This window comes from Myotis daubentonii, chromosome 3, assembly GCF_963259705.1.
Source record: "Myotis daubentonii chromosome 3, mMyoDau2.1, whole genome shotgun sequence".
Lineage (NCBI taxonomy): Eukaryota > Metazoa > Chordata > Mammalia > Chiroptera > Vespertilionidae > Myotis > Myotis daubentonii.
In genome coordinates this window covers 69,616,324-69,640,072 of record NC_081842.1, presented here as the reverse complement: position 1 = coordinate 69,640,072, position 23,749 = coordinate 69,616,324, and positions in this window count along the sequence as shown.

Sequence of the window (23,749 nt, the reverse complement as noted above, 5' to 3'; positions counted from 1 at the left end):
GAGATTCTTATTCATCATCTCAGGCCAAGTAGGAGTTTTGATACTAAATGCTAATTGGAATGTATTCTTTTTCTGATTTTTACAGTCATTATAAGTTTGCTTTCTTTCAAGTAAAGGGACAGATAGCAGGGACTATTTCCTCAGTAGTTATTAAAAATTCCAGTTACTGTTTCATCACTCTCTGTGAATGGATCTATTTTCCTGCTCACCAGAGGGCTCCCACTGTAATGATCCAGCATTGTGTATTTTTACAGGCGTGCTACAAGTATAATGGTGATTACAGCTAGGAAACAAGTCAAGTTCACCTTAAAAATCATTTGCAATAGAATCCAAGAATTCTCCATTTGTTTAAAATGATTTAACTTGTATTAAGATTCTTTTAATCTGGTTTGAGGTTTCCTCTTCATTTAGATTATTTACACTTCAATTAAATGGCTTTTTTAGAGCCTCTCACCAACTGCAGTATTAACTCTATGGCAAGGGGGGTGGGGGAGGAGACAAGGATCCTATTCAAGGCCTTCCTTCCTGTAACACAGTGAACCAGGAGGGTGATAACCATGGGTCTGAGGTGGTTCATCCCAGAGTTCCATGGTGGGAGCAGTGCTGCAATTCTTTAGAGTTGACAGAATAGAGCTTTTAAAAAATCTGCACCAATCCTATATCCCATATATAACAGTTGTCCTCATGTCTTAAATTTGAAAAAATAAAATAAAAAATGAAGAACAACACTCTTTGACCCATACAAGTCCAGTGGTTTGAATCTTCTACTTTTGTTGATCTTTTGTCTTGAAAGAGGCCTTGTCAAATCAGAATGAAAAGAATGTTCTGAAGCGTGAGAAAATTCAAATTTCCTATTTAAAGCCTGGAGTTCATTAGCCTCGTACACTCACTTATTTCAAGGGTCACTGGGTTACACAGAAGAGCCTGTCTCTCTGCTCCCCAAGGCCCAAACCATTCACCTGAGATCGGTTTAGAAATACCAAGTCTATTAGCTTTCTATGGAATCTAATTTGTCTTTGCTGTGCTTTGTCTTGTGACCCTGTCAAGCCAAGGGCTTTGATTATATGCTATCCCTTGTTTTCTTGATCACTTTTCAGTTAAGTAATTGTCTCAAGTTAATTGGTTATAATGATTAAAACTTTGTTTATATTACACTGCAATTTTCTTTTATCCGTGACACTTAAGTTAACTATTTTATTATTTATTGCCTAATACTTGGAAGAAATAGTCTTTTTAATTAGACTTCTTTTTATTGTGCTATTTTTATTGTGTGCATATTAAGGCTAAAATCTAAATTTTGGCAAATAGGAGAAATTGCCTGTTGTTGACATTACAGAGTTAGACTAGAAACAAATATATTTAATAATGTTATAATGCTGAGAGGTAGAATGTAATGCATACAGGCTTCACTAATAGATCTGGCTTTGGACTCTGCCTCAGGACTTAACCAGTCCTGGGACCTTTCTAAACTTAAATTATTGCATCTATAAAATGAAGTATTAATACCAACCCATGTAGACTGAGTGAAGATTATACATAATGTGTAAAAAGCACAATATTTAATCTAACGTTAGCTGGTTCTTGTTTTTATCTTTGCCACTAACCAGATATGTCATCTTGAGAGAGCTGCTTAATTTATTTGTGTTTCAGGTTTCCCTGATAAATAGAGGAAAGGTCTTGAAAATTTCCAGTTTGTTTGTTTGTTTTTATCAAAGCTCAATTAGTAAGTAAACCCTCTCAATTGATTCTTTGCATAATTTTACATTAGCCAGGGTTTTTTTCATGTTAAAATTTTCTAGAGGAGTAAAGATGACAGCTGGAATTTGGGCAGTAATGCAGACAGGGTGATAAAAACAAAATGGTCAGCAGGGAGTGTTTCTATATGGAATGATGGGATAAGAACCAGAGCAGGAGCAATCGCATTTAGAAGATAAAACCACAGGTTAGTGGTTCAATGATCTGTTTAAAGAATTTGTGTTATGGGGCAGGGTAAAGGCAAAGGGGGGAGAAAGAGAGGGTATTGGCAATAGAGTCAACAATAAAAATAAAGAACTTGTATTATAATGTCATATCAGATTTAATGAATGATTGAAAAGCCACTGGAAAACTTTAATTGACCTGCTTACTCTTAGCTTAATCAGCCTGTAGCAATGAGTACTCCTGCCACCCACTTAGTCCTTTGAATTCCCATGGAAAATAATTAACTAAACACAATAAATATGATCGTCTTTATACTTGCTAATTAATTCTGTTTACATCACATTTACAATATCAGTTTATCTGCCTTGAAGGGGAAACCATTTCTAAAAATAACCCCTAAGCTTTACCTTTCATCAGTCGGATTAGTTTTTATTTTTTAATTTGTCTTTAACCCTGATTTTACAGCTGTACTGTTTTTCTAAATATATTTTGCGAACACAACTTTATTAAGCCATAGACCGTGTTTGATAATTCAAACCATAAAAATAGTTACACAAAATATGAGACCTGAGAACATACACTTTCTCAAGTGCAGCAGAGAGAAGTGGACACCGTTTCTCTTGTTTATAAACAAGGGGTCAAGACACGTGAGCAAAGACTTTCCAAACTAAGTGCTTGTTAGATCTTTCTTTATCTGAAATCTGTACTCTAAATTTGGAGTAAATAAACCCTATGTGAAAATCAGTATTATAGATGGGGGTTGAAGACATGGCTAACTAGACTCCAACTAGTTTTCCTATGAACAGCTCATCCTAAAGCATCTCATGATAAGAACTGATAACAATAATAAAGTATTAGTAGCAACACTAATATCTACCTTCCTTTGAGGTTTTAATCATAGGCTCTATGATTCAGGATTTTTTGTACATTATGCCTTTCCTGGGAGTATGTGTCTTATACTAAATTCAGAAAATATATTTAAACTACATAAATATAGTTTAGGTAATTTGAATTTCATGTACTATCTTGAGCCTATTTATAATGGTCAGTTTGCCCTATTAAAAATCCATACTCTCCAAGACAAAAAAAAAAAAAATCAACCACCTTTTAAACAACTAAAGGTATCAAAGCATGATTGACTTTAGAAAGCTGTCCAATTTTACTCCAAGCACTGAGTATGACATTTTGTTAAATTTCTAATTCTAATTTGAATTCCCCACCACATCACAAGACTTTCAAGGGCATTTTTTTTTTTCCAATTCCCTCCAAGGCAGCCTTCAGGAGATTTGCCGCTGCTTTTGCAACTCACTCTATTTCCTTCCCAACTATACAAAACCATGGTTCAGGCAAGAAAAGAGCAAACCTATCTGTCATCTTCTCCAATTCTTAGTACTGTAACCATCAGGGTCAGTATGAAGGAAGGAAGAAAAGAAAATATACAATTTCCTTCTTATGAGAATAACTAGAGGCCCCGTGCACAAAAATTTGTGCACTCGGGGGGGGGGGGAGTGGGGGTCCCTCAGCCCGGCCTGTGCCCTCTCGCAGTCTGGGACCCCTCGGGAGATAACGACCTGCTGGCTTAGGCCTGCTCCCGGGTGGCAGAGGGCAGGCCCAATCCCTAGGTGCAGCCCCTGGTCGGGCTCAGAGCAGAGCCGATTGGGGAGTTGGGGCGCCACCCCCTGTCATGCACAGAGCAGGGTGGATTGGGAGGTTGTGATGCCACCCTCAGTCATGCTCAGGGTAGGACCGATTGGGGGGTTGGGGCACAGCCCCCTGTCACACTCAAGGCAGGGTCGATAGGGAGGTTGTGGCGCCACCCCCTGTCATGCACAGAGCAGGGCCGATAGGGGAGTTGGGGCACCGCCTCCTGTCACACACAGAGCAGGGCGAATCAGGGGGTTGGGGCACCACGCTCTATCACCCACAGAACAGGGCCGACCAGGGAGTTGGGACGCCGCCACTGTCACACTCAAGGCAGGGGCGATGGGGAGGTTATGGCTATACCCCATCACACACAGAACAGGGCCCATGGGGAGTGGGCGGAGGGGGTTGGGGCACCGCACCCTGTCACACACAGAGCCGCAGGGCAATCAGGGGCTTGGGGAGCTCCCCTCTATCAGGCACAGAGCAGGGCCGATCAGGGGGTTGGGGCGCCTTCCCCTTTCATGAACAGAGCAGGGCGGATAGGGAGGTTGTAGCCCCGTCCCCTGTCACACACAGAGCCGCAGGGCAATCAGGGGGTTTGGGCGCTGCCCCCTGTCACGCTGATCCCGCTGCCAGGAGGCCTCGCGGCTCCGCTGATCCCGGTGCTGGGAGGCATATTACCCATTTACTATATAGGATAGAGGCCTGGTGCACGTGTGGGGGCCGGCTGGTTTGCCCTGAAGGGTGTCCTGGATCAGGGTTGGAGTCCCCACTGGGGTGCCTGGCCAGCCTAGGTGAGGGGATGATGGCTGTTTGCAGCTGGTCACACACCCTTCAGGGTAGGGGTCCCCACTGGGGTGCCTGGCCTGTCTGGGTGAGGGGATGATGGCTGTTTGCAGCTGGTCACACACCCTTCAGGGTGGGGGTCCCCACTGGGGTGCCTGGCCAGTCTGGGTGTGGGGCTGAGGGCTGTTTTCAGGCTGGTGGGTGACAGAAGCTCCCAACCACTCCTTTTTTCTTTTCTTTTTTTTTATTCTGGGCCAGCTTTAGCTCTGAGGCTCCAGCACTTAGGCCTCCGCTCCTGAAAGCAGGTATCTGGTTTGTTTCAGTTCTATAATTGAAACTCTGTTTCAACTCCAGCTCTGAGATCCTGGCTCACTGAAAGCTGGTTTCTGGGGTTTTGTTTAGCTTCTATATTTGTTACAATGTTTCTTAAACTGCAGGCTCAGAGGCCTGCAGCGTCAGGCGGGGAACGTTGGTTTCCTCTGTCACTGAAGCAAGCAAGCCTCATCTTAGTTTCAAGCTGCCTGGCTGCCGGCCGCCATCTTGGCTGGCAGTTAATTTGCATATCTCACTGATTAGCCAATGGGAAGGGTAGCGGTTGTACGCCAATTACCATGTTTCTCTTTTATTAGATAGGATACACACACTTATCTGTATTTGTACTTTTATTTATTGCTCCTATATGAATTGGGAAACTGGGATAAGTAGAAAATAACAATATCTAATTAAAGCTACAGGGAAACTCTCAAATTCTCTTAAACCTACTCACTCAAAGGAGAGTATAAGATTAATTTAAACTTGTTTATTATACTCTACCAGTAGGAAGAGGTTTAACTAACATGCCGGGACAAAAGAGGGTAAATAAAAAGATCTTGAACTTTTTAAAAAGATACTTATTTTCTTTACAATTCTCAAAAGTCTGGCTAAAAATTGACAGGAAGCAGCATTACCTTTTGTGACTATGTTTTCAATACAGATGACTAGAAAGCAGGAAAGACAGAAGAAGAGCCAGGAATCTTACTAACAAGTGACAAGGAATCCAGATGATGGTTAGAGATAAGGGAGAGGATAGTGATATCTTTGCCAAGAACAGCAGGAAATACCCCACATTACCCCCAAGCATGTCCAAATCAAGTAGAAAGTGACAGAATTTCAACCAAGTACTAACGGTAAATAATGCAAAATGAATCTATAGCCAAAGGTAAAAGAAAATGAGAGTTATTGGACATGAAAAATCTCTACTTGGTGGTGACTATTGGGAGACATTACTCAATACAATGAAATTGCGTGGCTTCCATTCCTAGAGAATTTAGAGAAAATTAATCCATCTGCATACATGAGTGAAATGTGCATGGATTTTGGAAACCAACGCTTCAGAGTGGGTCCCACTTTAGTCTAATGGGAAGAAAGTAGGAAGCAATCCCACTATTGGGTTAGTGTTAAAAGCTCTAAGTTACTTTGCTTTTCTACCTCTTTAGGCTTGAGGATCTCAGCATAAAACCAGCTTTCTCTTTGACAGACAAGATCTCAACTAATAAGAACAACATGGAGAAAACTATAAAATGAATCATAAGAGAAACCTATATTAACTTCAACTTGCTACAGGCTTACATGGGGCTGTACTTTGTTTTTGCCAAGACCCTTCAGCCTGCCAGGTCTGGGAGCCTTAGCATCACCTCCTGCCTCCAGCTGGTGTTCTCTCTTCTAGGAGTCTTCCCCTTCCTAGACCTTGAAAAGTCTGGCAGACAGAACTTAGGAAACAACCAAAGCCACTTGGTGGTGATTCCAAGGAAGTTACTTCAAGAAAAGAAGGCCCTTGGCTCCTGGGACACTGATTGCTCCCAGGGCTGGATTTGACATTCCTGATGCATCACAAAAGCATCCTCATCCTGCCGATTCTTTAATCTGCCCTGCAAGTAGAAGAAAGAAGTTAAAAGCCCTCAACGACAATGTACATATTCAGAAAGGACATGACCCTCTGAGCCAGCTCTTTCATGCTCTATCTGGGTCCAAGGATCCCAGCATGTTTCTCAAGCTCATTCTCCTCAATTCCATCCACTCTAGTTAAGAGCTGTTATTTTCTTTTTCTGTGGAAATGTGGCAAGCCCAGAATTTCACCACCCCGTGCCTCATCCCCATCTCATTGGAAAGGTCAGAATCATCTACCTGGGAACTGAATAGGGCCAGCTTTGTATCTACCATCTCATCTCCTTCACTTTGTGGTGGTACCAAAAGGGATGAGGTTGTGGGTCTCCACTTTCTCTTTCTTCTTCCTCTTTCTCATTCTCTTTGTCCTTATAACCTTCTTAAGATGTCTTGATTTGGGGGAAGTGCATAGAGCTTTCTCCTCTGGACTGGAGGCTGACAGGATCTTGTGAAACATCACCCACATGAATCTCAGGTGTTCCCTCCAATGGCTCTGATGATTATTTCAAGCTTCTACTCAGAGTGTCATTCTCCCATAGGTACCTCTACCCTCCGTATCTTTAGTATCTGGTAATATGTGACATGTTTCGGGATGGAGATAGGAAATTTCCAACTTCACTCATTGATGGCACTTTTTTACCCACTGTGATGATCCCAGCCAGCTTTGCAGGAACAAAGAGATCACAACAAAAGGACAAAGAGTCTAATGGTTTACTATTTGACTAGTTAGTAAGCTCACTCTTTCTAATGATCTATCTTCAGCTATTATAGACCCAACAGCTATACTGATCCCATATTCCCCTTCTGGACTTATCAAGAAAGGTCAATGGCCTTAAGAAATAGAGGCTTCAGGTTGTTCTTGGCCTGGAAAATCTCAGATTTCCTAAAAGGAGAAAGAAAGCCATTGAAGCGATTGCTCTATGGACAATGAAGTTCCTTCTAGTCATACTAAATCCATGGTTTGATAATACTCTGCCAACCCTAGGACAAATTCCTGGGAAGAAACAGTATTTAACAACTGTTAAAGCAGTATTTCTAAGAGAAAAAAATCTCCATGTATATCAGAATCGCCTGGGGTGCTTTCTGAAAAAGCAGATTTCTGGGATGTACCCAAGACCTACAATCACAATCTCTAAAGCTGGTTTCCAGGAATTTTCATTTTTTCCCCTAGTAACAAGTAATTTTCATGCATTCTAAATTTGAAAACTTTTGCTTTAAAGGGATACTAGATCGAATATTCTATGGGGTCATGAGCATGATGCTCTTAAAAAAAAATAACCACCACTTTCCCCGATAGGTTTTCTCTAATTATCTCAACCCATATTATTTTTCTCCTCTGAATGCCTTTATTCATTATAATGCAATTTGGTACCTTATCCTTTATTACCTTCTGTTGTAATTTAACTTCTAAATATTATAACTAGGCCTTCAAACCAGATTATAAGCTTCTCAAGGGCAGGTATTCTCTTAAACTTGTTAATTGTCCACAGTGACTTGCCAGTACAAGGTGCTTAATAAATTGAATAAGTGAGTAAAAATATGAGTAGACTTATCTCTCAGTGTGCAATGATTAATATAAGATGAGGCTGCTTGGAGGGATTGCTATAGAGTGATGTAATGCTAAGAAGGACAAGGGCCCTGGGAGCAACCTAATGCAATTCCCAAAATTTACAGATGGGGAAACTGAGGCTCAAGCAAGATAATGACCTTCCTAAAGGTGGAATTGGAAAAAAAAATTCTGTGAAGAACCAGGTTCTGTGAGCCATAGGTTCTGATAGGTTCTGTCCCAAATATTCATCTCTGCATTGTAGTACAAAAACATCCAGAGACAATAAATAAATACATACATAAATAAGGCTGTGTCTCAATAAAACTTAATTTAGAAAACAGATGATAGGCCAGATTTGGCAGCAAGCTGTCATTTGCTCACCCTGGCCTAAAATTACATCATTAGTTAACAGCATAGCTGGGATTAGAGATCAAATCACCTAAGTCCCAGCAAGTGCTCCTTCCACAAAAGAGTAGAAGTCTATATAGTGAGAAAGAACTTTTTCAATTAAAATAAGGGCTTCAAAACAAACTGACGAACAAAATATATCCAGAACATGGAAGCATGCAACAGACTGATGAATTTCAGAGGGAAAGGGGGGGTGGTGAAGGGGAGGCTGGAAGAGATTAACCAAATAATTTATATACATAAATGCAGAGCCTATTGGCAGACAATAGCACAGTGAAGGCCTGAGGTGGGGGTGGGATTGGGGTGGAGAAGGTCAATGGGGGTAAAAGGGGGACATTGTAATACTTTCAACAATAAAGAAAATTTAAAAAGTAAAAGGAAGGGCTTCAAAAGAGAAAAAGATCAAAATATGTTTGGGTATGTAGTACTTTTAAGATGATCTGTGATAACCTTTAGTGATTTATACAAACAAATAGCTGAATTCTGAAATTGGTCAATTTTCAAACAGATCCATCAGTTGGGAAGGGGGAAAAGACTGAATATTTTCTATCACAACTGCCCAGAAAAGCACTCTAGTTCATCCTGTTCTGAGTGAGGAAAAAATCCTATCTATAATAATAAAAGGGTAATATGCTAATTAGACCAGACATCTTCCAGACATCATTCTGGACATCCTTCCTGATGAAGACGGGGCTGGAGGGAAGCCAGCCTGGGTCCCAGGAGCCAGAGGGAAGCTGGTGCCGGCAGCCAGGGGAAGGACAGCCTACTCTTGAACGAATTTTCATGCATTGGGCCTCTAGTAGAAAGATAATAGAAAATACTTGCACTATTTATTTCTTGAAATTACCATGGCTTGTTGAATACAGTTCCAGAGTGCATAGTCCAATGACCAAAATTTCAAATAAATATCACAGGAACATGAAGGCAAAGATAGGATAGGTTATCTAAGAAGCTAAAACCTCACTTCCTAACCCAACATGCTCTTTAATATTGCAAGTGACCCTGGTAATAAAGATTAAATTGCCCAGAGTCTTAAGGTTATTTTTATATTCTGGGCTTTCTGAAAACTCTAAGGTCCATCCAGAACTCTCTGTTCTATTTTATTTCTCCCCTAAGGTGTTCCTCATGTTATTACTTTGCCTTCACAAAGTAGATGCTTAATAAATATTTGTTGACTGATGGATTGATAGATAGATGAGTGAATGAATGAGTGAGTGAACCAAATGCTTTTAGACAGTTCCTTGGTTTGTGTCTGTAAAGAATAAAGCAGAGGTGTCACATTCTGCAACAGGACATACAGTACTTTCTAAGTTACCCTTCAGTGAAGCTAACTGTACCTTCACATAGCAAATGTCAGTAAAAGTCTCATGAATGAATTAATGCATTTGATGTAAGCCACTTAAATTACATATTAAGTCCAAAGGATATTGCTTGTCACAAAAGATGGTATCTAAGGACAGAATTTAATAACTAATATATTAACGTGAATTCTTTGCAATTAGCTTTAATTTCACAATGTTAGGAAAGTTTGGTAACATTTTCAAGAGAGAGAAAAGCTCCATGTAATAAAGAAAAGAATGTAAGCTCAAGCTCTATCTGACCCCTTTATGAGAAGCAACTACGGAGGCAGCAATTATAGAAGCAGCAGCCCCAGAAGGTACATATACGGCTGGAAAAGAAAAGTCAGCTGGGCCCAAAGCCTCTAAAAGTCAAACTGGTTTCTCCACTGCATTGGCAATGGCCCTGAATCAGGCCTTCATCGTGTCTCAACTGTCCTTTGATGAGGTTCTCCTCCCTCTCATGCTCCCCTACAAGGAAGTTAGAATGACCTTATGATCTTTCTGAACCAAATGTGATCATTTCACTCTCCTATTAAAAGCGTTGCTCTCCATTCCCCCAGCAAGATACAGGTCCTTTGTGATCCGCCTCAGTGTCATCTGACCAATTTCAAGCCCACCTCACCCTCAGATATCTTATGCTGCTAAAAAACAGACCACTTGCCAGGTCATGAGAGCACCCGACTTTTTAAAAGTCTCCCTTTTGCCCAAAATGCCCCTTTTCTCTTCACTGCCTGTCCTAGCTTTAGTATAATTCTAAGAAGACTTAGCCAACTTCCTCAGGCAGAAAAAAAACCTGATTCAATTCAATTCTGTATGTACAAAAATCAACCTACTGAATTATAATAAGCTGTTTAGATATCTTATCTCCTTCACTAGGCTCTGAATTCCCTGAGGACAGGAGCTCTTGCTCATCACTTGATCTCTAGTGTCTCCATGGTTGGCACCTGGAAAGTATTCAATATTTGTGGACTTTAGACAAGGTCGGACGCGTTCAGGGTGGTATGGCCGTAGACTATTTGTGGACTTCAAAATGCAGGTCTTTACAGGTGGCCTCCCAAGGCATGGGCTCTAGGCACAGCAGTTCTCAACCTGTGGGTCGCGACCATCGGAGAACACATATAGCATATCAGATATTTACATTAAGATTCATAACAGTAGCAAAATTACAGTTTTGAAGTAGCAACAAAAATAATTTTATGGTTGGGGGTCACCACAACATGAGGAACTGTATTAAAGGGTCGCGGCATTAGGAAGGTTGAGAACCACTGCTAGGGGATGACTCTTCCTTCTGTCTGAAAAAAAAAAAAAAAAAAAAAAAAAAAAGAACACACTCAGGTTTGGGGGACAAAGCTGAGCAGCTCTGGCCAGGACTCAGAGCTGTAAATGCAGCTGCCAATCAGAGCCTTTGGTATCAGTAGCTGGTTTCACTCAGAAGAGGAAGAGCTGCTCAGCAATGGTTAGCACTATTCAGCTGATTTTATGCTAGAACCATCCTCCCACCCACTTCTCTAGAATCATAGTAATGCTACCTAAGGAGGTCCTACAGCTATTGAGATTTCTGGCTCTCTGCAGGCCCATACCCCCCACCCCCTGCCCCTATCACACTTCTCTGTCTTCTTGGTAGACCCTCAGCACCACTGACCATCCCTACCTCCTCACCCTGCTCAATGTGAAGCCTCCCCAAAATCTCAGCAATCTCTAAATTGCAAGGTTTTTTATCCAGAATTAGCTATCTCATTCCCACAGGACACACACCCAAGTCCAGGTCCTGACTCTCCTTTTTAGTGCCCCCACCTGAGGAACCTTTCCCCAAAGGCTAGATGTATACATATACAGAGATGCTGTTCAAACCACAGAGACTGTTTGCCTGACAAGATGTAAAAGAGGTCTGCACCACATGCATTTCACTGACTCTGAAGTCCATGATGCCTCTGGATTTGACAAGATGTAAAAGAGGTCTGCACCACATGCATTTCACTGACTCTGAAGTCCATGATGCCTCTGGATTTCACACATCAGAAATTATTGGGTGCATAATGCATATGAATTCATGTGTCACAATCTGAGTCCATTTGTCTCCATAAACCTGTTGCACTTCAGCATTCCTTGTGATGGATTTTCCCCCCATTTTCACATATTAGTTGGAGCAAAGCTGAGAGTGTTAAAACCTTTGGATGAATTTGCTGCCTAAGCAGAATCAAAGAAAACTTAGAAGTACTAAAACAACAACCTTTTGGCCACTGAACTTCTGGCTAGTCATGCAGAAGAGACTACAACAACAAAAAAATCACTAATCATTATTGACAGTAAAGTGAGTATCCCTTTTAAAAAATGGAAAAGAAATGTTTGGCATGAACCAACTTCGCTTTGCAGTGACTCTTTAGAGAATTAAATAACTGAAGCATCAGGCAACAATTTTCTTTGAAGATGACCTTTCATATTAAATAAAGAGCTAGTCTCAAAGGGAAAGAAAATGAATATTCTGTGAGGGCAACTACTCATTCCTGAGTATGCAGTAACAAAGAGATTAAAATATGATAATAAACACTATAGACAGTCACATTACAAATTAAGTATCTTTTAATTTTCCAGGGTAACATTTATGGAGAACCTACTATGAATCAGACATTGAGAAAGTTGCTTTTTGATATGGCTACCAAAAAATACACAGTAAATAATATAATTTAAATCAATTGTTTTCTAACTTTAGCAGACATCATAATCACATGGAGGGCTTCCAAAACATTAATTATAGGTCCCCATCCCTAGTATATCTGGTGGCAGTTGGTCTAGATAAGCAAATGATAATATACATTTCTAACAAGTTCCTGGGTAATGCTGCTGGTCTATAAACTGCACTTTGTGAACCGCTGAATTAGATCATTTCAGTGGCAAGATGAGACACACTAACTCAGAAAGAAGTTAAAAATGGAGGGCATTCCTAACCACTTACTATGAAAAAATGAAGCTGTATTGTCTCAGAAATGATTATATTCTGGGTTGTATCTTCCAACCATGCTGCCATTCCCACTACATTTTCTGCTTTCAGGAGGATATGGCCAAAAGGTAATATGCTTGAAATGTGAATAGTATCGACACTGGGCTTGCCAGCAGAACTTTTTTCTGTGGGCACCTCTGTCCCCATAATTCTCCTTTCAGTCTCCACCTAGAACTAGCTACAAACTCCATAATGTGAAAGTCAAGGAAGTTCTGTAACCATTAAAGAGCTAGGAATGCACATAAAATGTAGTCATAAAATAATGGTAACTCTCTAAAGAAAATATTTGAGTATTATCCCTTTATTAAGTTCTTGCTCTTTTCTAAAATTCCATCATGTCATTTTAAAATGTTACTCCTCTGGGTTGAAATCAGCACAGAAAAGGAGATGCTATAACCTTTGATTTGGCCTAATAAAACAGTAATAAATAGCACACTCAGTGGGTGGCTTAATTTGATAATAATGTGTGCTGAATTTTCTGTAGTAATTCAATTAAAAATCTTATGGCCAACCACCAGAAAGCATACCGATCACCAAAGTTTTATTATATTATATATTGGTCTTAAAATAGCCTATATTAATTTGGTGTCTTTATTTATTAATCTTCAAGTAGAGTTTCACCCAAATATAATTTAGTATAATCATTTACTTTTTTATTGTTTAAAAACTTCAGCTGGCTCACATCATTACGGTACTTAAAATTCCAGTGAAAGATGGAGAAACACTAATCAAAAAGGAAATACATTTGCCCAGCCAATGTTGCTCAGTGGTTGAGCACTCACCTCTGAACCAGGAGGTCATGGTTTGATTCCCAGTCAGGGCACATGCCCGGATTGTGGGCTCAATCCCCAGTGTGGATGTGCAGGAGTCAACCGATCAATGATTCTCTCTCATCATTGATGTTTCTATCTCTCTTTCCCTCACTCTTCTGCTCTAAAATAAATAAGAATATATTTTTTTAAAAAAGAGAATACACTTTAAAAGCTGTACAAATATGACCATCACAATGTCACCATTTCTTAAAGGGGAACCAATTCACACTGGCTCCTCTATGTCCTCTTTCAATCGACAGGGCTCCTAGAAAAGGACTATAGCCACTCAAAGCAAGCTGAAGCCACACAGAATCATTGAATCATTTGGTCACATTTATTTCTGCCAGAGTTCCTAGACAAAGAGTCAATCAATGATCCTGAGCTCTCTTCATGCCTTCTCTAATGACAGCCTTAGAACATTCCAGAAAACTTTAGCGCTTCCTTTTTAACCATAAATTGCACATAACTCTTCCAATTTTCAGTCTATAATTTCTCATAAAACTCTTTGAGATCCTCTGGTAAAGACAAATGGAAAGAATTATTAGACTTTAAATTGTTATCCTGCAATGTTATATGCACTGGATCATAACTCTACGGCTTTGGTTCCCTCATAAAACTAAACCACAAAGCCATTCTTTCAATTTCAAGCTTAGCAGCACACAGACCCATGGGCGAAACAATATAAATACTCCTGAGTAAAACCAAAGCTCTTCTGCAAAAACAGACGCAACTCAGTGGTGTATAATCTCTCCTTTGAACCTGTAAAGTCTGTAGTTCTCAGGCCACCCAAGTAGAAGGGTGAGAATAATGTTCATGTGTAAAAGTGGGATAGGCCTAAGAACTGTCTATAATTATAGGGCTTAGGTTTAGTCCAAGCTGCACCACTCTCTTGTCCTAGACAAGTCACCAAATTAGATGATTGTTTTTTTGAGGGAAAGGTGAGACCTCAGGTTTACAGAATTTTTTTCACCTCATATTCACAGAATTAGTTTACTCAAAATTACTGGTTCATGACACACTCTCATCATTGCTCCATTCATGGCCTTTTTTATATTTATTTCCTTAAATGTTATATATATATATATATATATATATATATATATATATATATATATTTTTTCCCTAAGGTATATACCTGAGAAAAAAATTTATACAAAATGTGCATTGGAAATAGGCATATAAGTGTTCATAGAGCACTGTTTACAAGTCAAAAAATCTGGAAAATATCCAAATACACATTGTCAGGTTCATGTGGTAGACTTTCACAATGGAATAGTAAACAACAGTCACAGAAAGAAGGTACAGCTACCTACAACAATGTGGAGTCATTGTTTCTGGGCCTCCATTCTGAAATGCAGACAATAATAGACTGACCTTATCTTTTTCTGAGGATTACACAGACACTGTATGTAAAAATCCTTTGAAAATTGTAACTAATAAATTCTGTTTCCCTCCTACATTCTTTGTTACTTCTCAAGTCATACAAGAATAATCTAGAAACAAAATAGTGAAGAACAGGAAAGCAATACAACCTGGAGGATACAAATTTGGACTTGCACTGAAGGGGTTCAAATCTCTAATTCAGTAATTATTTTGTGTGCACCTAGTTAAGTCAATTAAGCTCTCTGCACCTCAGTTTTCTCTCATGTGAAGTGGAAACAAAATTAGTACCTACTTAAGAGGGCTTCATTGAGTTAATCCAAGTGCTTAGTGTACTGCCTGATGCATCTTAAGGGTTCACATTGCTGATAATTACTATATCAACAGGGATCCCTTTTATATTTGTCAAGTGGATGGAGTTGTTTTCCACTATCCTTACTCCTCATTCTGCATTCTTCCAACACAACACTCATGCGCGCGTGCGCACACACACACACACACACACACACACACACGTGTACACATATATTTTCTTTGTTTTTACCTGTTCTTCAGCTCTTTGTATCTCGATTAGGTTTGAGAGTAATAAGTACAATAATTAGGCACAGAGTTTCTGCCTTGGAGATCAGAACAGAAAATGCACAATTTTGTTAGATTATAGCACCTTTAAATATAAAATTCTCAGACAAATTTTGCACGGAATTTCTATTAAAAGCAAGGCTTATTAGTATTTTAGTTTTAAAAGGACTACAAAGGGGGAAAGGCAACCATTCTCACAATCCACATAGAGTAATAAAACATGTTGGAATAACTCTTCAAATGTAACATAACCTAATTGGAGTAAAAATGATTAAACTACAGTATTTGAAACATGAACATTTTGAAGGACATATTTTACATTTGTCGAATTTATTAAACCAAACCTGGGCAGGTCCTAGTGGAAGACGTTGGGACCTGAAACTAGACCTGCCACCGGGTGGATGGCCAGCGGCTAGTGCTGGGAGCATGTCCCGTCTGGCAGGCAGAACAAAGCAGCTGAGGAATATGGCCGTACATAAGAGTTGATGATGCAACCAGGAAACTGGCATCAGGAGTCAAACATGAAAGAGCAGAAGTTCACTCAATATGAAAGCACAGCCTTGTGCCAAGGAATCCAAAAGCAAAGGTGCCCCAAAATTCAGGCAGGCCGCATCAGACAGTCTAATCTATGATGTGGAGCCTTACTCAGCCTGGGGTGCAGAAACTGGACCCTGGTAGCTGAAAAAGAGGGGGGTTAGCAAATGAAAGGCTGGGTTTTATGTGTTCGTAGTGGTCCTGGCCAAACCTGGCAAATTCCTAAAAACAGGAACTCAATCCTGGGTAATAAGACAAAAATCCAGATACCGTAACTGCAGTGCAAGGTAGATACTAAATCCAAGGAACAAGAGACATATATGATTCTAATTACATAAGCAAAGGCTGGCTAGAAGCCAAACTAACTTGATGCTGAGGAATGAAAGTGTTGGGTTCCAATTCCTTAAATGCCTCCTCTCCCAGGTTAAGTCTGGCCACAGAGAGCTGGGAAGGCTCAGTGAGCAAGTTATAGACATAGTGAGAGGAAGGCAACAGAAACTAGGGAATAGGAAGGACTTGACAATATGAAGATCAGGAAAACCAGGACCAAAGTTCTGAAATTACAATCAATATAATTACCTTGAAACTTTCTAACCAACAAGTAGCAGCACTCTTATTTAAACCAAATCCCTGTACATCAACCACAAAGATAACTAGGAAAGTCCACATGAGTTTTGTTTTCCTGAACTTGACCTTATAGTAAAAAGATAATCTTTTTTTTCCCTTCCCTATGCTCAGGGAAAAAGCAGCCTTTTTTCTTATTGTTCCTCCTTTTCATGATGATGTGCATTTAACCTATGAGAATGAATTGCAATTTGAATTCCTTTTCATCTCTGAGATACAATGTTTTTTTTGGTCTTTGTCCTACCTCTAAAGACCAATAAAGATATTTTCCAACATTTGCCATTCTGAGATCAACAGCTTCTAACAGGGCCCTAAAGCATAGAACTCTGATAATAAAAAATGTAATATAAAAGTTGTTTACAGGATATATATATTTAGCACACCACTATGATCTACTACCTGCCACAGAATGGCACACACACACACACACACACACACACACACACACACACACAAATGACTGTCATACCCATGGCCCAATTCATTTAGAACCATGGTCGGTAAACTGCTGCTCACAAGCCACATGCGGCTCTTTGGCCCCTTGAGTGTGGCTCTTCCTAAGCCTTAGGAGTACCCTCATTAAGTTAATAAAAATGTACCTACCTATATAGTTTAAGTTTAAAAAATGTGGCTCTCAAAAGAAATTTCAATCGTTGTACTGTTGATATTTGGCTCTACGGACTAATGAGTTTGCCGACCACTGGAAGAAGCATCAACCAAAGCTGTCCTTGGGTGCGAACACCCATAAGATGGGGAACGAGTATTTTCATAAGCCAAACCTGCCTCATTCTGCTGTGGCAGCCTATTCCTCACCAGTGCAGTGACCACTGGCAGTCTGGACCTCTAGACTCTGCAGATGCAACCAATCAACAACTGGCAAGTGTCTTCATAGGCTATGTGCTCATGTCCTAATGAGTAAGGGATCTTTAGCTAAATAGGTACTCATGAGCAACTGCTCCTGGAATGCTCCAAAGTCTGATAATTAACAGCTGTGTGCTGCAATTAATTGCTATTTATGCCTTAGATATTCAGGCAAGATATTATTTCTTGTGTATGACAGATTCATACTTCATGCCGAGTCCCAAAGCAGCAGTAAGAAAACAACATGAATTTGTTTTTGTTTCTATGCTCTTCTTAATTCAACTGTTCTGCAATTTGGATCTCAAAACACTGTGCTGCCTTGTGTTCAGCAAATTCCCGAGCTCATGCAAAGGGGCATGGGGAAAAGCAAGCAAAGGCATCCAAGGCTTTCCCAGGCATTCAGCAACCCTTAGAGCAGTGGTTCTCAACCTTGGCTGCACATTAGAATCACCTGGGAATCTTTTTAAAATCCTGACTTCTGGGCCACATCCTCCGGAAATTCTGTTTCTTTGTTACTAATATTGTGGCCCCACCCCATAACAAAGAAACAGAATTTCCAGAGGATGAGGCCCAGAAATCAGGATTTTAAAAAGATTCCCAGGTGATTCTAATGTGCAGCCAAGGCTGAGAACCACTGCCTTAGAGAGGATGCCAGAAGGGTCGACCTAAATTAAGTCAATGGCACTGAGGTCTCAGCAGTCTTAATTCACCTCCGTGGGCCCTGTGGGCATTTACTCCATTCAGCAATTGTTAATTGAATGTCCACTATGCACATGGTACTGTTCAAAGGTTTGCAAAATGAAGACATTTGATAGTGTTTTTCCAGGTATTTTTCAGCTTTCTGATTTTATAAATTAGTAAATCTGAAAAACACACAGACCAAGACCTCAAGAAATTTACAATTCTGAAGGTGAGATCAGATTACACAAAAATAGAAAAAATGTATAATATAAGGCAGGACTAATAGCACCGAATACCACAGGCAGTTGTAAGACTGTAGAGGAAAGAATGTTTTGAAAGCAAGGTTGAAGAACTGTGGCAACCTCCAGCACACATCGGGGTTTATGAAAACACCAATGGGCCACACTACCAGAGTTTCTAATTCAGCAGATCTGGGCTAGAGTCCCCAAATTTACATTTCTCACCACTTTCCAGATAGTGCTGGTGCTGCTGGTTCAAGAACCACATCGTGGGACCCATTGCTCCACAGGAAGCCATCAAAGTTTATTGCACAGGAGAAAACCGTGGTAGAAGGGTGTTTTATGGAAAAGAGATAGTGGATAGAATCAACTAAAAGGAGGCCGACAGATTTACAGCGGCCCAGGATGGGAAGTAGTCCAGGCCAGAGGACCTGGATTTCAAGTCCTCTTGACTAACATAGTATTGACTTGACTAGTAAATTGGATATTTGGTGACTGTAGCTCAGAAGGATTCCCCATGCACCAAACAAAACCTTGTATGAGGACAATTTAGCAATGCTGTTTTCAAATCTCTGCAGAGAAAAACCCTTAGAAACCACATCTAGCCTTAATATAGAGCTGTCCAGATTGACCACATCTGAGAGGTACAGAAACCTCTATTCATATTTATGTCGAGTTTCTCACTGTACCTTCCCACCATTTGAGTCACTACTTTAGGTTAAGGTGCTGACTCCCTAAAGCCTATTAAGGCTGGTTGGCGTACATTACCTCACACCTCAATTAGAAATTCTTGCTCCTCTTTCACTACTAAAGGACAAAAGTGTCTTTCTCTTGGAACTCCAGCTTTAGGAACTCAGCTCTCCCTAATACACTCTTCCATGGTAGTGCTCTGGGACAGGGGACCTGGCCCTGAGGGGGTCTGCTTCGGGCTGGCAGGTAGTGTTTGGGTTCTTCACTTCATGCAGGAAAGATTTCACAGTACCAGTCCGGGTGATTTTTGAGAGTACGTTTCTTAAAGCTTGGGACAGTGAAACAAGGAAGGGCTTAGGATAGAAGAAGTAACACAAGAGGGCCTATGTGGGGCTTCTTTGGCCCTGAGAAGTCAGAATAAAGGAAGCCTTGAAGACATGTTCAGGGGAAATGCCCAGGATGAGCTGCCCCTGCCCGTTGCTCCCCTGGTTGCAAGTGTGGTGGGGACAGAATCAAAGTGCATGCCTGTGGGGAGGGGAAAAAGGAGGGAGGGGAAAGGCATGGGCTTGCTCCCAGGAGGGAGAGTGCATGCTGGGTCCTTTGTTGTAAGGGTATTTAAAGACTGGAAGTTTAGGGGAGGTCTTAGGTGAGATCTCAAAATATTCATCAGCTTTTCTGGGTGTGCCCTTTCAGGGTTGTGTCACCACTGGTTTGTCAGCGCCAGGGTGAGTGGGGGGCAGTGGGGGTCATTAATCATTGAAGCTGGTCCTGGAGTTGCCCACCTGGTTTTGCTGCTTTTCTGGGACTGGAGCTAAAATAGTACAACTGCGGTCTAGATGTTATCTCTAGAGCAGAAAGGTCAGGGGTCTAAACTGCATGACCAGTAACATGCCAGGAGAGGAAAGACCACCCTGAGGATAAGGTCCAGCTCCATTTTTGCCCATTACTGGGCACCTGGGGCTTTCCACCCTGGTGACCTTTAGTATCTGGCTATAAATTGCTCAGCCAGTTTACTCAGCTATCTGTCTCAGTTCCCCCATTCCACTTGCCAGGGAATTTTTCCAGCTTACTATCCTGCCTCAATAGTGAGTCATTGGATCTTCACACATTCCAGCCAGTAATTTAAGACATAAGAATCTCCGCAGCTTTCCTACATAGAGAGGAATTTTGGAACACAAGCTGTATGCATGTCAGCAAATTGCAGGCCTGTGGTAGTTACTCAGTTGTCTTTCTAGCTTGTCTTCAAAGGATCAGCCCTGCTTTACTGTTTCATGTCAGCCCACCAAGGCCTCTTCCCAACCATCCCACACCATCCACCTACACCATCCACCTCTTTTCTCAGCTTCTCCAGGCTAAATGTCCCAGCCACTTCAGTTACTTGATTCCCTTCTGCTTTTCCCTGCACTCCAAACCCAAAGGTCATTTCTAACCTCCATTGTAAGCATACAGACTTTAAGCCAAATAATAGGGGAGTCTACCTAAAGTCACACTGAGCTATTTGTTCCCAATCCCTGGCCCTCCTTGCTTTGTTCTCTGTGCTGGTAATTCATAGCATATGCCAAAGTGCCTGTCTCTATTTCTTACAGATGAGGGGGCCTATTAACTCTGATATTTGTCACCCTGTCAGCCCAGGCCCTGTCCCAACCCTTTTGCTAAGATTTCAGAATGAATTTACAGCTATCTGTAATCCACTCCATCCCTTTCCAAGCCGAAGAGCTTTAATAATGGTCTTTGCTATTCATTGTCCAAAAATACAAAGCTCCCACAGTTCACTAAAGATATGGAGGAGATTCCAGCTGGATCCCCCAGCAATCCTCTACCTGCTCCTCCTCAATTTGCCCATATTATGGCAGGTTACTCAGTCCCCTCTGCCCAGGTTGCTTGGGTTTCTCTGTCCTTTATCTAGTCACCCTTCCCAGGGAGAAAAGAAAAGAGTTCTATTCTATATCCTACTCAGCTGACTTAAGGGCTTTCTTCTACCATGTTCTGCTGGAAGTGTCAGACCTTAGACCAGATGCTGAGGATACAGAGATGAATTTAACAAAACAAAACAAATAAACAAAAAAAAACCCCCACAAACAAGCATCGTTCCACTTTCCCAAGCTTCCAGTTTAATGGCCAGGTACCACTGCCCTGACTTCCTAAATTTAAATAAAAGGCCAGAAAATTAATGTGTAAGTGAGAATCCTAATACTATTTGAAAATAGGCCAGATGGGTATTTTTGTTCTTTTTGTTTGTTTGTTTGTTTTAATAGCCAATGTGTATCTCAATGTATAAGAAGTCTCCTTGGAAATTACTTAAAAATAAATAAATAAAAAGGATTTACACCTGTTTCAGTCTGTTTGATGACCCAGACAGAAAAGCATTTCTAAAGATTTTGTCACAGTGTAATGCAATCTCCCCTGATTGTTGCCCCAGGTGCCTTTCCTTCAATGAAATCCATCATTAAAAGAGGCCTCTACATGTCAGATAAAATGAAATGGGGAGAAGAATGTCCATTTCCTACCTTCCGGAGTTGACACCAGTAAAAAATATATTCATGAAATTTTGTTTCTAATACAAACATCAACTTTTCACCTAGCAGCAAAGTTCTTTCTTTCACTTTCTTGTTAATGTGTTTCTGATTATAAAAATAATACATGCTTATCGTAGAAAATATAGGAAAGTGTGAAGAGAAAAGCACCTGTAATTTCACTGACTATCAATAATCACTTTTAACATTTTAGTTTATTTCCTCACAGTATTCTTTATTTTTCTATTTATTCTCATCATTGGAAAAAATCCTTGTATTTGAAAACATACTCAAGGCTAAGTCTATCCTATATAATAGAAGAGTAATATGCAAATTGCCCCTCTACAGGTAGTTTGACTAGGGGGTGGGGCCGGCCCACCAGCCAACCTCCCACATCCCCTTCTCCCAGCTGGCCAGGCCCAATTGGCCCCAATCGGGGCAGGCCAGCCGGACCCCACCAGTGCATGAATTCATGCACTGGGCCTCTAATATACTATAATGAGGTTATTTCTCCCATTAATCTAAGCCCCAAATTTTTGTTGAGAGAGAGAGAGAGCCCTATTTCTCATTTATTCCAAACTTTAAACTTCACCTTGAGATCACATCAAAGGAAAAAGGAGAAAAAAATTACTGATAATAAAATCTCTGAAATTAATTGAGGACTAGAACATTTCTGAAAACTGGTCTTTTCTTCCTAAAGAGAATTCTAGTCAACTCAAGAAAGGTGAGGATAGTGTCCAATTCTCTCTTCAGACCTATAAATGGTTTTGTAAGAATTTACAGTAGAGATCAGTATCCTGACTACAGACTCTCATCCTACAAGCATAAAAGGCATGAAAAAAACTAAAGTTCAGAATTTCAGTTTGCAAACTCAAGGCAATTAAGCTTGGTAACAATCTATGTTTTTTTAAGAAAAGGCATTCAGAGATTTTTATTAAATTTATATGACCTTGATATGAGCCAATATGGATATATTTTCAATAAAAGCAAGATATAAAAACTTTAAAATATGAATATCTTATTTTACATGGCATTTTAAGGTGAAAAACCATTTTCTTTTTTGTTTATTTTAACTTTAAAATATATCTTAAATTTTACATAGCTATTATTTAAATCATAGCTTCATGGCTATGTTTATTTAGTCATAAAAGGAAAATTGCTGTGTCAGTTTCAGAGACCAAGGTCCTTCAGAGTCTGGAAAAGTTAAATGACTTATCCAAGGTCACATAAGAAGTCAAAGAACTAGAGTTAGAAACTTTGTTTTTAACGTAAGTACACCATTCTTTTCAGATAATCTATTTTGGGCATCTTTTGTAAAACTATGGTTTGTCTATATTCTGTCGATTTCAAAAATGTATGGTATTCTATCAAATTCTGTCAGGAAGCTCATTTTATAGGAAAATTGATAATCTCAAATTGGCTCCAGATGAGGATGATCAAGATTGTGAGGACTATAGAAACCTTCTTCTATAACCAATAATGGATGAAGAAACTTGGTATATTTAGCTTGGAACAGAGATTTTCAACCTTTTTCATCTCATGGCACACATAAACTAAATAGTAAAATTTTGTGGTGCGCATGCACACACACACACAGAGACAAATACATATTTTTTGCTGAGCTAACAGAAAAAAGGGCATAATTTTAATTCATTCACATTATACAGCTATTGTTGTGTTGGATGTTATCATTTGTTATTTGACAATCTAAAGGAAAAAAGATCAGTGCCCCTGACTAAATAGTTAGAAATTGAATGTTTTAAAAATTCTTGTGGCACATGGTTGAAAATTGCTGGCCTGGAAAGAGAATACCAAAAGGAAATAAGAGAGCTCCTTTAATGTTTATAAAGACTGTCACATGGATGGGTGAGCAAACTTATGCCATGTTGCTCCAAATATCAAGCAAGAACAGTGAACAAAACTTCCAAAGAAACAGATTCTTACACAACAAGAGATTTGTCTTTTGAGCCAATGGAACTATTCAACTGAGGACAAGACTGCTCTCTCTATAATAGGGAGCACCCTCCGTTGGCGGTCCTGAAGGAAAAGCTGTCAGGGAGGCCATCATGACTCTTGGCGTTCCTATATCTTCAGCCCACGTCTCCCCTGTTTTCCTTGGCTCACTAATGCAACATACAGTGCAGAGCGTGTGAGAAAAAGAACCAGGTGCTTCCAAACTGTGTTTCCCGAATGATAAGCATCTCCAGGGTGGTGGGTGTCCCTCTCCCCCATCAGCAGCCTCCGAGGAGGAGCCTGGGAAACGGCTGG